Here is a 13,806-nt window from a genome sequence, read left to right as displayed (position 1 = left end):
GGGGAGCCTACGACATCCCTATATGTTGTATGCATGGATTATATGGTTTTTGTAGCTTTTATAGCTAATGTGGATTATGTGATTATGTGGATTGTGTGGGGTATGCTCTGGGGAACTCACTAAGCGTTAACTTACAATTTTTTGGTTTGTTTCAGGTACTTCTAAGCCTAAGGGCAAGAGCTAGGCTTGATGGCACAACATGCACTCTCTGGCATTTGATTTGATGGGACACTCTGATGTTTGAAACAAAATGTTAATGTTATAAATTTAAAAACAATTGTTCTTGATATTTTGTGGTTTATTGGAAATGATTTGATTACTTAAAAATGAAATATTTATTTGAAAATTTGGGTCGTTACACATCTTTACATCACCATAAAGAACATAAGATTTTGAAGCTTTCAATGATGCACGGATTTGGATTGTGCACTTACCATAACGGGAAAGTGATATCTTATGTATCTCATATGTTTATGGTTCACAAATTGAAATTATCCTACCCATGACATTGAGTTAGAAATTTTCATTCATGCTTTGAATATTTGGAGACATTATTTGTATGAAACAAAGTACAAGTTGTATACAAATCATAAAGTTTTAATATATATATATATATATATATATATATATATTCAATAAAAAAATACTTAAATATGAGACAAAGATAGTGGATAGAACTATTTAAATATTATGACCGTGTAGTTTTTAGCATCTTGGTAAAGAAACTATTGTAGTTGAAGCTTTGAGTAGGAAGGAAGCAAGTGAAATGATGCATGTTAAGGCTTTGAGGATTGAAGTGGTATCTTGTATTATAAAAGTGTTGCAGGAAGCTCAATTGAACGCAACTAGGAATGAGAATGTGAAAAATGAGAAACTAGGAAGATTAATATGTTTTAGCAGAATTTTGATGGATTAAACATATATCAAGGAGGTATGTAGGTGGCTAAAAAGGTATGTCACCTCCAAACAGAAGTGGTTCGGACGATCCAAATCTGAACCACTAATATATAGCTCGGGCGAATGTATCGTGGAGCGCCGAACCCTTACTTGACTTGCAAGAAACATTCTGAGCTAGTATTCACGAGTGTCAATTCTAGGACACATAGGGAATGACACATAAATAGCCTGTCATGGACCAACAGTTTGATACAGCTTATATAACGAGAATACCAAGATTATCTAAAGTTCATAAGTACTATTTTTGTACCATTTGGCACTGGACGCATTAATGATGATGAGATGTAAACCTATTCGGATTGTCCTCATCACCATTTCCCCATGCGAAGAAAGTATAAAGGCAGACTAATTCAACCACGAATAGGTATGCTCTCGACAACCTCATTTCGCTCACAATTCGATTTCAATTACCCATATCTTGCATCTAACTTAAGCTGTAACATCCCAACCGTCAGGTATCATTATTATTCCATTAGATTTCATGTTTTAAGGCCTACTCGACGAGTTAATATTGTGATCATCGAGTAGCAGCGGGTAAGGACACGTCATTTAATGGGTGACTCGACGAGTCGGCTTGGGGGACTCGACGAGTAGGAGATAGCAGAGGAAACCCTAAATTTCAGGGTTTTTTCACCCTATATATTGGACCATTAGCGCCTCCCACTGTCCTCTATCACCCCTTGAGAGCCAGAAACCCTAATTTTCGTGAGTATGAGCTTGGAGAGTGTTTTGGAGCTTTAGAAAGTGATTTTTGTGAAGGAAACTTGTAGATCAAGAGGCTAGCATCAAGGATTTCATGTGGATCCATTGTCTACTTCAGTTTGGGCACGTTTTGGAGGTAACAAGCTGTTACCTTGACATCTTTTCTTCTAGAATCTTTCATATGTGAAGTTTAGGGCTTTCTTTAGCTATTCAAAAAGGGATTATGGTATGGGAGCTAGATCTGAAGTTGAAACTTCAGATTTGAACTTCTTTTGAGCCCTAAGTTCATAAAGTTCTTAATAGGGTCATGAAGGAACCCTTTTTTATGAGTGAAGTCCCATTTCAAGCTTATATGTGGAATTTGAGTCATTCAAATATGTAAAGGTAGCAAATTTATGTTGCTAATGCACTCTAGGGACCTAGATCTATTGATTGGAGCGAAGGGGTAGTTCAGAATCGTGTGATCATGAGAGTATGCGTATGGAATCAATGAGTCTGGGAGATGACTCGGTGAGTCGGGTAGGGTTTTGTCCAAATTAGTCCCGCATGGACTCGGCGAGGTCTGGGAGATGACCCGACGAGTCAGTTTGGATTCCATGCTCTAGGTCGCGTATCGACTCGGCGAGTTGAGTTGAGAAATTATGGAATCAGGAGGGACTCGAGGTAGAGAGAGTTATCAAATAGATCAACATGGATTGTTGACCATTGACCAGTGACTTGACTTGACTGTGGGATGTCATGTACCGCCCAAGGGCAATTTGGTATTTTGAGTGATTATTGAGTGTACCACTTATGGGTACAGGCGAGGTGGTTGGAGCTATATCTAGAGGTGTGAGCAGTATCATTTTCGAGCTGCTAGCAAGGTGAGTTATCCTCACTATATCAATAGGGTCTAAGGCACCAAGGCCGGCCCTTTTAGTTCTTATCTTGGTGATAGTATGCTACATGTGGTTATGATCAGTTAGATCAGTACCAAGATAGATAGTATGTTGTTATTGTTGGATTAGTGTCTAAGTTCATAACTATTTTTGGTATGTACTTGACCTGATGGTGCATGGTCCTTTTGGGTTGCCTTCACCAAAGCAACTTGATAAGATAAATTATGGAGAGAGAGGATTAATTATGATTTATTAATATATTATGAGAATAATATATTAAAGGAGAAAACATATTGGTTAATTAATATTAGTCAATAATTAATTAAGAATTAATTTTTGTGGCTAAAAGATATTAATTAAACTTAAGGGACTAGAACTGTCAATTGTATGATAGTTGAATATTGGGCTAATGGACTCCATATTAGAAGGGTGGACGAATTCTATGGGGAAACCCATTGGAAATTGTCCTAGGCCTCTAAGGAGGGATTCCATGGGTTTCTTAGGGCCTAAGCATCCAAATTAGGGTTTCCTTGTTAAATAACCCTAATAGCCTCACTATTTAAGGACCCCTTTGGCACCAAAAACGTGGGCAACTGAATCCTTAGGGTTTCTACACGTTTTTTGGGTGTCTCTTCTCTTCTCATTCTTCATCCTCTTGCTCTTGGTGTTTGTGAACCATTAGAGGAGTGACATTTGTGACTCTAAGCTTTCTAAAGCCATTACAAGGAGAAATTGAGTTGTTATTACTATATAACAACAGAAGGTATGTATTCTAATCTTCTTGGTGAATTTCGAAAATAGTATGACTTATTAGGGTTTTATTATGTGTTTATAATGTTGTGTAACTAATAGTGAAAACATAGATCCAATTATAGGGTTGCATGCACACATAGGATTGTTTGTATAAAACCTATCAGTGGTATCAGAGCCATTGGTTTTTGTTTTCTATTAGCTTTTATTCAAATCTATGAACTTGACAAATTAGGGTTTATAGCCAATAAACCCTAGGAGGCTATAGATTTCGAGATTAGGGTTTCCTAACCCTAATTTGCAAAAATATCATGAAAAGGTTTTATGAATCCTTTCCATTAGTCCAAGATTTCGAAATCTAGGGTTTGCAAACCCTTAGATTTCGAGATTAGCCTCCTTCCCCAAGATAAGATCCTAAATTTTAGGGATTTGGATAATCCCATATCTTGTAATTATCTTTTAATTGTTAAATATGGTAATTAAAGATCTTGAATTATCCCATCCCTTATTTTCAAGATTTAGAGAGCGATTCAAGGGATTAGGATATCTTAAATGTATAAATGGTAATTATCCTCATGATCTAGATAATCCCTTGTGATTTAATAATTTAAATTAATTGTTTAATTTATGGTAATTATTAAATAACGAGTTTTAATATTTAAAATTTTAATTTAAATGTCTTAAATTCGAAAATTTTAAGTCAGATTAAAACCTAATGGGTTTGAAGAGTTTCAAAACTTGCCCTCAAGTTTTGGAATTTAAATTGGTGATTAAAAGTTAATTTTGAAAGTCTAAAATCCAAAACCCTAATTTTGAAAGGTTCAAATTACACCCTTATGGTTTTATTAAATTAATTAAGTGTATAACTAAAAGAAAGTTAATAAATCCATAATGATTTTGGTTAATTAAAAGTATAATTTAAACCACCTAGTATTTTAAAAGTGTAAAATACACCCTTATACTATGTATAACATTAAAAGTTTAATATTGTATATGTATAACTAAAATGCTAGTCTTACCGTTAGTAGGCCTCATTCATGAACCCGATCTATAAGGGGGGGGGGGGTATAAGGTTATGGCCTATAAAATGGCCGTTTAATGGGTGTCCACTCTCACCCACCGCTTCCTTGATTGGTGGAGGATCGTTAGCCAAACAGGTAGGATAGGGAAAACCCTTTCCATTAAAAGTATAATGAAGTATAAAGTAACTAAAAAAGTTTTACAAAATTCCCAATCTTAATTACTTTAGGCAAAAGTGAATTGATGCAATTCCATGAAATTACACTTTATGCCCTTGCGAAGACGTTAGTGGCGCGTGTGTGGTTAACCGGCACACTAAATGGTTCTAAGAAAAGGTAGCAAAGGGTGACTCGATGTTTGTCATAGTTTGGTGGAGTGTGTGTGGTTAACCGGCACATCGAATGGGTGACTGTAACATGTGGGGGCACCGTGTAAGTTTGCATGGTTATTCACACCCGCTTTGTGATACTCGGTATCCCAGTCACAAACTAGAGGGGCATATCGAGATTTAAACATGCCATTGAAAAGTTCAATGAATCTCAAAGGATCTAGGATTTTTCATAGATTTAAAACTTAAAATTCTTTTTTGTTTTTCATGGTGGAAATTGGTAAATCATCATTTACCTACCTTCAAATATTCTGCAACTAGATTACGACATCCCTTTTCTAGGTTGTAGCGTATTGTGTTGGGTCCTAGCCTTAATATCTCATTTGGGTGATTTATTAAGGACTCAATCAATCAACTAAATTGAATTTAGTTTCTCCCGTTTTGTATATGTCAAATTACGACAACTATGGTATTCCTAAATCCCGTGGAACAAGCTTTCCACTTGAAAATGATATTCCACGATTCGATCGAGGAACAAGAGATCATGCTTCACTTCCTCCACCTCCTCCAATTATTCTCCCTAACCCACAAGTTCGAAGGCTTGAAAATTTCAAGCTCACTCAAGCCCTTTTGGCAAGTAAACATGGGAAACCTGTGTGTGTACACGTCTTAGAGATGAAGTCACACATTGAAAGGTTAAGGATGTTGGGTGTCGAGATTTTAGGTAAGTTGGCTGTTGACTGGGTTTTTTAGTCGCTTCCTGAATCATATAGTGAGTTCACAAGAGAGTACGATATGATGGATCATGACGTGACCCTCATTGATTTGACCTATTTGCTTATAGCTGCTAAATCGGAAATGATTTGGCGAGCTGGTCGAGCAAACTTGTCTGGTAAATCAAAATCCCAAACTTCAATGGATATTGAAAATGGTGACATTGGAGATCCAAAAAAGGTAGATTCTGAGATAGTTCCATGTGCCATTCCAAAGGAATCCATTTTGCTTTTATTGGCAAGAGAAGGGGCATTAGAGACGAAGCTGCCCTATTTACCTAAGAGATCTAAGAGATGGGAGAGTCAAAATGTATGGCTCTGCTTTAGGTAAAATCCATTAACTAACTCTTTTAAGTTCCTGATATTGCCATATTTATACTTATTTTTAGGCAATATTTAAGTACATTTTTATTAAAAAGTCGGTAATTTGTTTAGAATAATGGTACTTATGAGCTTAAATGTTGTTTACAGCCAAAAAAGAAGACATTTTGAAGAAAAGGGGACTGAAAATGTTAAAGAAAGAAACTTTGGGAATTGGAAGAGTAAAAGTGAAGTAAATCTGGAGAAAAGGTTATTCACGACGTGAGAATTAAAGGATTCACGACGTGAATCGATGGTTCTAGAAGATATGTACGCGGGTGAAGAAATCCTTGACGGGCACGGTTATCTACGACTCACGACGTGAATTTATGGATAACAACAATTATATAGATCCTTGACCTTTACGAATAGGGGGACTTTTGGCAGAAGAAAAGGAGTTCCAGGAGACGTTTCAGAGCAAAAGAAAGGTCCTGGAAGAGGGATTTCAACACCAAAAGAAGTAAAGTTTTATATTTTAGTTAATGATGAACATGTCTTTCATTAGTTTTAGCTGTGTTAGTTTAATTACTATGATGAGCAGCTGAATCTAGCTACTCTTGCTTAGCTAGATGAAGCTTTGAACTTATGAATAGTTATATGTTTATGGATTAATTTGAGTTGGTAAAAAAGTGCTTGTGTTTGATTTGTATGACCTAGCATGTTATTATTTGTTTATCTAATTGCTTGATTGCATGTTCTGTGTAGCTTAGTGACCACGAAACTGCATGAACCTGTTTACCTAATAATTTAGTGAACATTGAATTGTTAGAGCTAGGATTGACCAATCTTAGTTAGTAATTAGACTGAATAAATCTTAGCTGTGCTAGAGAACGTGAATTGTGACCATAACTGCGTTTATACAACAAATCTTACATAGCATATTTACATTCATAATTAGTTCTATGTTTAATTATGTGTGAACATACATGGTTTGACATGAATTAGTTACTTATTGGTAAGATAGAACTAAATTACTAATATAACTAAAAACCAACTTAATAACCCATGATCATTAGCTAGCCATAAGGGAGAAGTGGATTCAACTAAGCAAGAGTGTGTTTTTATTGAATTTGATTTAAGTTCATCCGATCTTGCAAAATAAGATAAAACCCCTTATTAAATTTGTTAATAAATTAGGTTAATTTAATAGTAAGTAGATTAATTAGTAACACTGTTCCCTGTGATCGACACCCGACTTACCTAAGCTATACTGTAATCTGACTAGGTACACTTCCTATAAGTGCATAGATAGTCTAAGTTTGTTAGGTTATAGATATTAAAATTAGTGGGTACTTTTGTGCACATCAAGTTTTTGGCGCCGTTGTCAGGGAACGGCGCAGATTATTAGTTTATTTAGTTGCATTAGATTAATCGTTTTTTTTTATGGAATAAAATCTGCAGAAAGTTTAATTGGTTATTTATTTTGCTAGCTTATCTTAGTTTAATTTTTTCTGCTTGTCACAACGTTCACGACGTGAGATTTAGTACACTCACGATGTGAAATTTGAGAGTTCATTTTTAGTTTTTCTTATTTTAGTCCAGTTTTACGTTTTAGTTTAGCAAGTTGCAGGAGTTAATGACCAGAGGCTCAAACACACCATTGGTGCCACCACTAGAAGATCCCAAGTCTGCAATTCACAAGAAAAAGTCGCCCTTGCAAGAATTGAAGTCAGCCTTCTCTAGGAAGTCGGGAAAGAAGACAGGAGAGTCAAGTTCATCAGCGAAGCACGAGAGCAATCTTGAGCATTTGGATCATACACCCGTGCAAACCGAGTCTGAAAGCGATACCGAGCCAGAATTTGAAGAACACACGAGTGAACCCAAGAACGAGCCAAGGAACGAGATGGCAACAATTGAAGAAATGTCCATGAGAGCTTACAAGAAGCGGATCCGAGAAGATGTGGGTCCCAGATTAGTCCAACCCGCAATACCTGCCAATGCCCCATTCGAGCTGAAGGGACACATATTGACTGCTCTGAAGGACATTCCATTTTTCGGGAAAGATCATGAAGATGCTTTTAAGCATCTAGATGAAGTCAATGACATTGCAGACTACTTCAATGTCCCACATGTCAGCAGAAACACAGTTTTGCTTAGGATGCTTCCCATCACTTTCAAAGGAGCTGCTAACGAGTGGTTAAAAGCACTCCCACTGGGTACAATCACCACTTGGGCTCAAATGCGTGAGAAATTCCTAGATCAGTTTTGCCTGCCATCTAAGATAGCCAAACTCAAGAAGACAATAGCCAACTTTGAGCAACAGCCACGGGAGTCACTATACGAAGCATGGGAGCGGTACAAGGGCTTACTTAGAAATTGCCCACAACATGACCTAAATGTGCAGCAAGAGATGTCAATCTTTTATGATGGGGTCAACGTGATGACGAGACAACTCCTTGATTCTCCAGGACCTTTGACAAAGAAAAATCCAAGGGAGGTCAAGGAGCTAATTGAAGAATTCGCGAAACACTCCCACGAATACCACAACTCGAGGCAAGAAGGAATCAAAGGCGGAGGAGGGTCCCAAACTGAAGAAATAGCAGCGGTCAAGGCCATGTTAAATAATATGGACCGCGGGATAACACAGATGGACCAATCGATACATGCCATAAGAGTGGGTTGCGAGAGATGTAGTGGTCCACACTTGACAAGGGACTGCAATGTAGATGATTATGGGAACAGAAAGGCTCAAGTATGCTACTCTAGTGGGGATAAATTTGATGAGGACTGGAGGAAACCGAAGACGGAGTGGATGCCATATGAGGAGTATAAGAAGCAAAAAGAAGAGAAGTATAGGCAGACAGGTCGAGGCCTCTATCAAAAGGAGCAGCCACCAGCCGAGAAGAAACCCGACCTAGAGACCATTTTAATGAAGTTTATGGAAGCATCGGAAAAGCGACACGATGCCACTGATTCTGCTATTCTGGAACAACAAACTTTGATAAAGAATCAGCAAGCCTCCATCCATAACCTTGAAGTACAATTTGGTCAACTAGCAACTCTAGTTCATGAAAAATTGTCCCCGAAGAATCCCGAAGTACAGAACCAATCTCATGTAATGGCCATAGACACCGAAGAAGAAGCAATCTCGGAGTTCCTAGAAGCATTGGACGAAGAACCACGGAAGCCCGATCAAAAGATGAAGAAGATCAAGCTCGAAAATCATGAAGCTGCTGAGTTCCAGAATTCACGACGTGAACCTTATATGTTCACGACGTGGGCCCATCATGAACAGAAAAATTCTGCAGTCAGTTCGGTTTATCAGCCGAATTTGCCTTTTCCTTCCTAAGCCACCCTTAGTCCACTGGAGAGAGAGCATAAAGAGTTTGTCAAGCATGTGAAGGGGATCCCGATTAATACCCCCTTTGTCGAGTCCTTATCTAAAGCTCCCGAGAACCAGAAATTACTGCAAGACTTGATAGACACTCGAAGGCAATTAAAGAAGCAGTCTACAGTGATTCTAAGTGAACAAACTTCAAAAGTTGTGTTGGGAGAAACACCAGAAAAGATGGGGGATCCTGGATGCCTCACTCTTCCATGCGAGTTTGGGAATAAAACAAAGGTTAATGCTTTAGCCGATTCTGGGGCTAGCATTAATCTGATGCCTTTTTCATTTTATCAAAAATTGGAGATTCAGAAAATGAAGACTACAAAAATGAAGATTCACATGGCGAATCGTTCGGTGACACAACCCCGAGGCATAGTGGAGGATATTTTGGTAAAAATTGGAAAATTTATTTTTCTGATAGACTTTGTAGTCTTGGACATGAAAGAAGATCCAGATGTTCCGAGAATCCTTGGTCGGCCATTGCTCAACACTGCTGGTGCCCTTGTTGATATCCGTGAGTCTAAGCTAACTTTGAGGGTTGGAGATGAACAAGAAGTCTTTGGGATAAATGATGACTTTCAAGAAAATAAAGAAGAGGTGTTCACAATTAATGAAGAGAATGAACTAGAAGAACTGGAAAAGCTTATGGAAGAAGAGATAAAGGTAGTTCATCAAGTCAAGAGGACAAAACCAAAGGCATCTGTTCCATATTTGATTGAAGTCATAGCTTACAAGAGCCCGCCTTCTTGGGTAAGCAAAGAGGATGAGGAAATAACAAGTGATGAAGAGGAGGTCACTTCAAGAGTAACAAGGCCGGTGGTGAAAGAAGAAGAGAAGGACATAAAGTACAAGGAGGAAACCAAGGGCACAAAACGCAAGCTTGAAGAAAAGGGAAAAGCTAAAAAGGAGAATTCAAAGAAGGCATATAAAAGGCAAGTTCAAGCTTACAAAAGGCGGTTCAAGGAACAAAAGATCTTGGTGGAGGACTCTTCCGAAGACTCAACGTAGGAGGCACGGAGTCCAGCTCAAGACTCCAAGAAAAAGAAGCGCTTCACGGGAGGCAACCCGAGTTTGGTTTGAAATTTTTTTTCTCTTTCTTTTTGCATTTTAGTTTTGAAAACTTAGATCGAGTCATCCAACTCTATTAGAACAAAATGTGGGGACCTTAAAATGGAAGTAGTAGTAATTAAGAACTTAGTTCAAACTCAAAAATTGATTATCCAGACTTTATTCACGACGTGAATAGTTAGCCGTTCACGACGTGAATTGTGAATGAACTGGACACATAATCCATGATATGGCTTAACCCATTAGACTAGCAAGCCCAAGATCAGTCCGTGAGTACATGGCCCAAGCTTAAGCCCAGGCACTATTCACGATGTGAATTGTATATAATTCACGACGTGAACATTTAAAAGTACGGGACCACATGTTAAGTCCCTGGAAACCAGTAAACCCTTTCATTTGTTTATTGTTCACGAAGTGGAAACAGAAATTGGTCCCCCTTGGTCCCCATTGCTGCGAATTTAGCCGACAATTCTACTAATTACCATTGTGCTTACGTAATACTTCCAACAAAGGTACCAATTATTTATTATTAAGTTTAATTTTTGGTTCTAGCAGAGGAACTTAGGGTTAGGGTTTGTTAAATGAAGAAATTAATTATTTACAGTTCATAAATAACCTTGGAATGTTCTTGCTAAGTGTTTGGAAGTGGTATAAGAGTAAAACCCAAGGATATTTTGACTGGATTTTCCCCGATTGTGAAGATTCTGCCTTCTGCGGTTGCGAGTTCACGACGTGAATTCTGGGGCTAATCAGAATTCATTTTTCTTCTATGTTTGATTTGTGGATATTCGTTTTGGCTGTTTCTTTTTCGTGTTTTTGCAGGAATGGCTCCAAGAAGAGAGGTTCCAGCTGGGGTTGCGGGTTTACACCCGTTTTACAATTTTCCCGCGACAACGGCCCGTGATGTTTTGACTCGTTGGAACAACAGATTGGGGTGGCTTTACAACAGGGAAATTGCAGTTGCTCCAACAGTCAACTGGACAAGATTGAGGGCAGTAGGGCTCGTAGACCGGGTGGGCCCGTTGATAGCTTCATTTTATTTACTTATTTTTATAGTTTATTTTAGTACATTTCATTCGCATTTTAGTTAACTTTCATGCATATTTTCCCTTTTGTTATTTTTATGACCATTTCGGGGTACTTTCTAGTTTCTTGAGCATTATTGCAGATTTTCTTGGAAACTAGCGGGGCGGCACTCTTGCGAGGCGATTGGGCTTGAAGGGAATTGGAGATTTCATGCTTGATGGCTATGAAGGTGATTCATGGGGTGGACTTGTCAATTGCTTGAAGGCTTGGAAGAATTGAGCTTTAAATTTGAAAGATGCGGGGGAACATTCAAGCGTATGAAAATTATTAATCGGGCGAGTTCACGAGCTTTGGAGGATTTAGAGAGGTCAAATTGGGCTTTAAATGAAGAAAAACTTGAAGAAAATGGGCTAGGAGGTGATTGGATTCGATCTGGGCTAGTGGGATATGCTTTAGAGGCCCAAAATCTCAAAGGAGCCCATGTTAGGTGCCACCCGCGCAACCCACCCGCGCAGCAGCACGCGGGTCGCGCAAGGCCCTGCAGGGGCAATTTCGGAAATCCTTCTTTTGGGCTATTTGAGGAAGGTTGGTGCCCATCTTTTGCATACACTTGCACATCCGATTTTTGGAGATTCTCTCTGGAGTTTTGGAGACTTTTGAAGGCCAAGAACCCTTGAAGAACATCATATTTTTACCTCTTGATTCTTGCTTAATGTTTGGTACAAATTTCTTTAACTTTGTTTCTTTGTGTTTAGCCATGCTTGGCTAAACTAATCTTGGTTGACTTTTGTTTAATCCTTTGAACTTTTGTTGAATGTTGAAGAATTCATGAACATGTTCTTGAATCTTTATGGAAATATTTTGTGTTTTAACATCTTATCATTACTTGTATGTTTTAGTTCATGAGTTTAAATGTGTTTGTGGTGATTAGTTGGCTAATTTCTTGATTAAGTAAAGGATCCTCAAATTAGCAAGCAACAAATGATTTTTGTGTTGATTTTACTTCACACAATCATAAAAACATTTCCTCCAACATGGTGGTGAAAGCAATTGACCCCTCTTGGATTTGGTGACTTTTTGGTTCTTAATGCTAGTTGACTTTCACTAATTACATGCTATTTGGAATTAGTGACTTTGACTAAGGAAATTGTTATGAGCTTCTCTAGCCATTTCAACAATTAAGAAAAGTCTAGGTAATCTCAAGCTCCTTGGATTACTATAGCCAAATTGAGGATTTAAAACAAGTATTGCACCATTGAATTCTAATGATATGTTCATCAAAAGTCAAAGTGAGAAAACTTTAAGTCAACCATCTTTCCCTTATTGATTTTACATCAAATTCTTATTTTTGTTGCAATTATCTATTTAAATCATAGTTAATTCTAGTTAGCATCAAGTATTCAAAACACCAAAACCCCCCATTTTATTTTTATTGTTATTTTACAAGTATTTTTACAAAGAGATTTTTCATAGAGTTAGAAATTGAACCAATCTCCGTGGATTCGATCCCTTTACCACTATACACTATTTTAGTGTGTAACATTTAGGGTTATTATTTGTGTTGGCCTCGACAACCACCAAATTTTTGGCGCCGTTGCCGGGGATTGGTTTATTTTTAATCAATTTGTTTCTCTATGCCCAGATCTCAGCGTACAAGTGACTTGATTTACAATCCAGAAATCGAAAAAGAAGCAAGGCGTTTAGCAAAGGAAAAGCGAATTGAACGTGGTCAAACTTCTAATCCTCACGGGGATCCGGAGGTCGAAACCGCTTCATTAAGCGATATAGAGCCCGATTCTAGTCCCGACCTTCGCCAAGAGATTCCCGAAACACCACCCCTACAACAAAATCCACCCATTATTGAACCAATTGAAATGGCGGACGGAGGAGAAGTTCCCGAAAGAACTTTGAGGCAAATGATGGAGACCGATGTTACACAAACTCCAACCGGTATCAATTACCCGGTTTTGGAAGGAGGCTCGGAGTTGAAGTCAAGTTTAGTCCATCACCTACCGACTTTCCATGGATTGGAGAATGAAGACCCTCATAAGCATTTGAAGATGTTCCACATTATTTGCACTAGCATGAAGCCACAAGGGTCAACCGATGACCAAATCAAGCTAAGGGCATTCCCCTTTTCATTGGCCGATAGAGCAAAAGATTGGTTGTTCTATCTTCCACCGGGGTCGATCAACTCATGGACCGACATGGCAAGAGCTTTCCTTGACAAGTTTTATCCCGCCTCAAGAGTCTCAAGTCTTCGAAACGAGATTTGTGGAATCCGCCAAGGTCAAAATGAGACTTTCCATGATTATTGGGAGAGGTTCAACAACTTGTGCTATAGTTGCCCGCAACACCAAATTCCGGAACAACTCCTCATTCAACACTTCTATGAGGGATTGTTACCAATGGAGAGAAGACTAGTTGATGCCTCAAGTGGTGGAGATGTCTTTAGTAAAACCCCACAACAAACAAGACAACTTTTCAACACCATAGCCGCAAATTCACAACATTTTGGCCCTCGCCAAGACATGAAGAGAGACACACAACACAAAGTTAATGAAGTGGGAACATCGAATCTTGAGTCTCAAATAAAAGATCTAACATCCGTCGTCC

General features: G+C 38.3%; 1 non-coding gene across 1 annotated transcript; it reads right to left on the bottom strand.

Moving 5' to 3' along the window:
- Positions 1 to 7,995: 7,995 nt before the first annotated feature.
- On the bottom strand, positions 7,996 to 8,102 carry LOC145038154 (small nucleolar RNA R71). Its single transcript, XR_013679219.1, has one exon. It is a non-coding gene; the product is annotated as a small nucleolar RNA R71 (small nucleolar RNA).
- Between the last annotated feature and the right edge of the window lie 5,704 nt (positions 8,103 to 13,806).

The sequence above is a fragment of the Lactuca saligna genome, chromosome 3, assembly GCF_052625555.1.
Source record: "Lactuca saligna cultivar CGN05327 chromosome 3, ASM5262555v1, whole genome shotgun sequence".
Taxonomy (NCBI): Eukaryota; Viridiplantae; Streptophyta; class Magnoliopsida; order Asterales; family Asteraceae; genus Lactuca; species Lactuca saligna.
The sequence above is the reverse complement of the archived record's forward strand: the minus strand, read 5'-3'. Positions and strand labels throughout refer to the sequence as shown.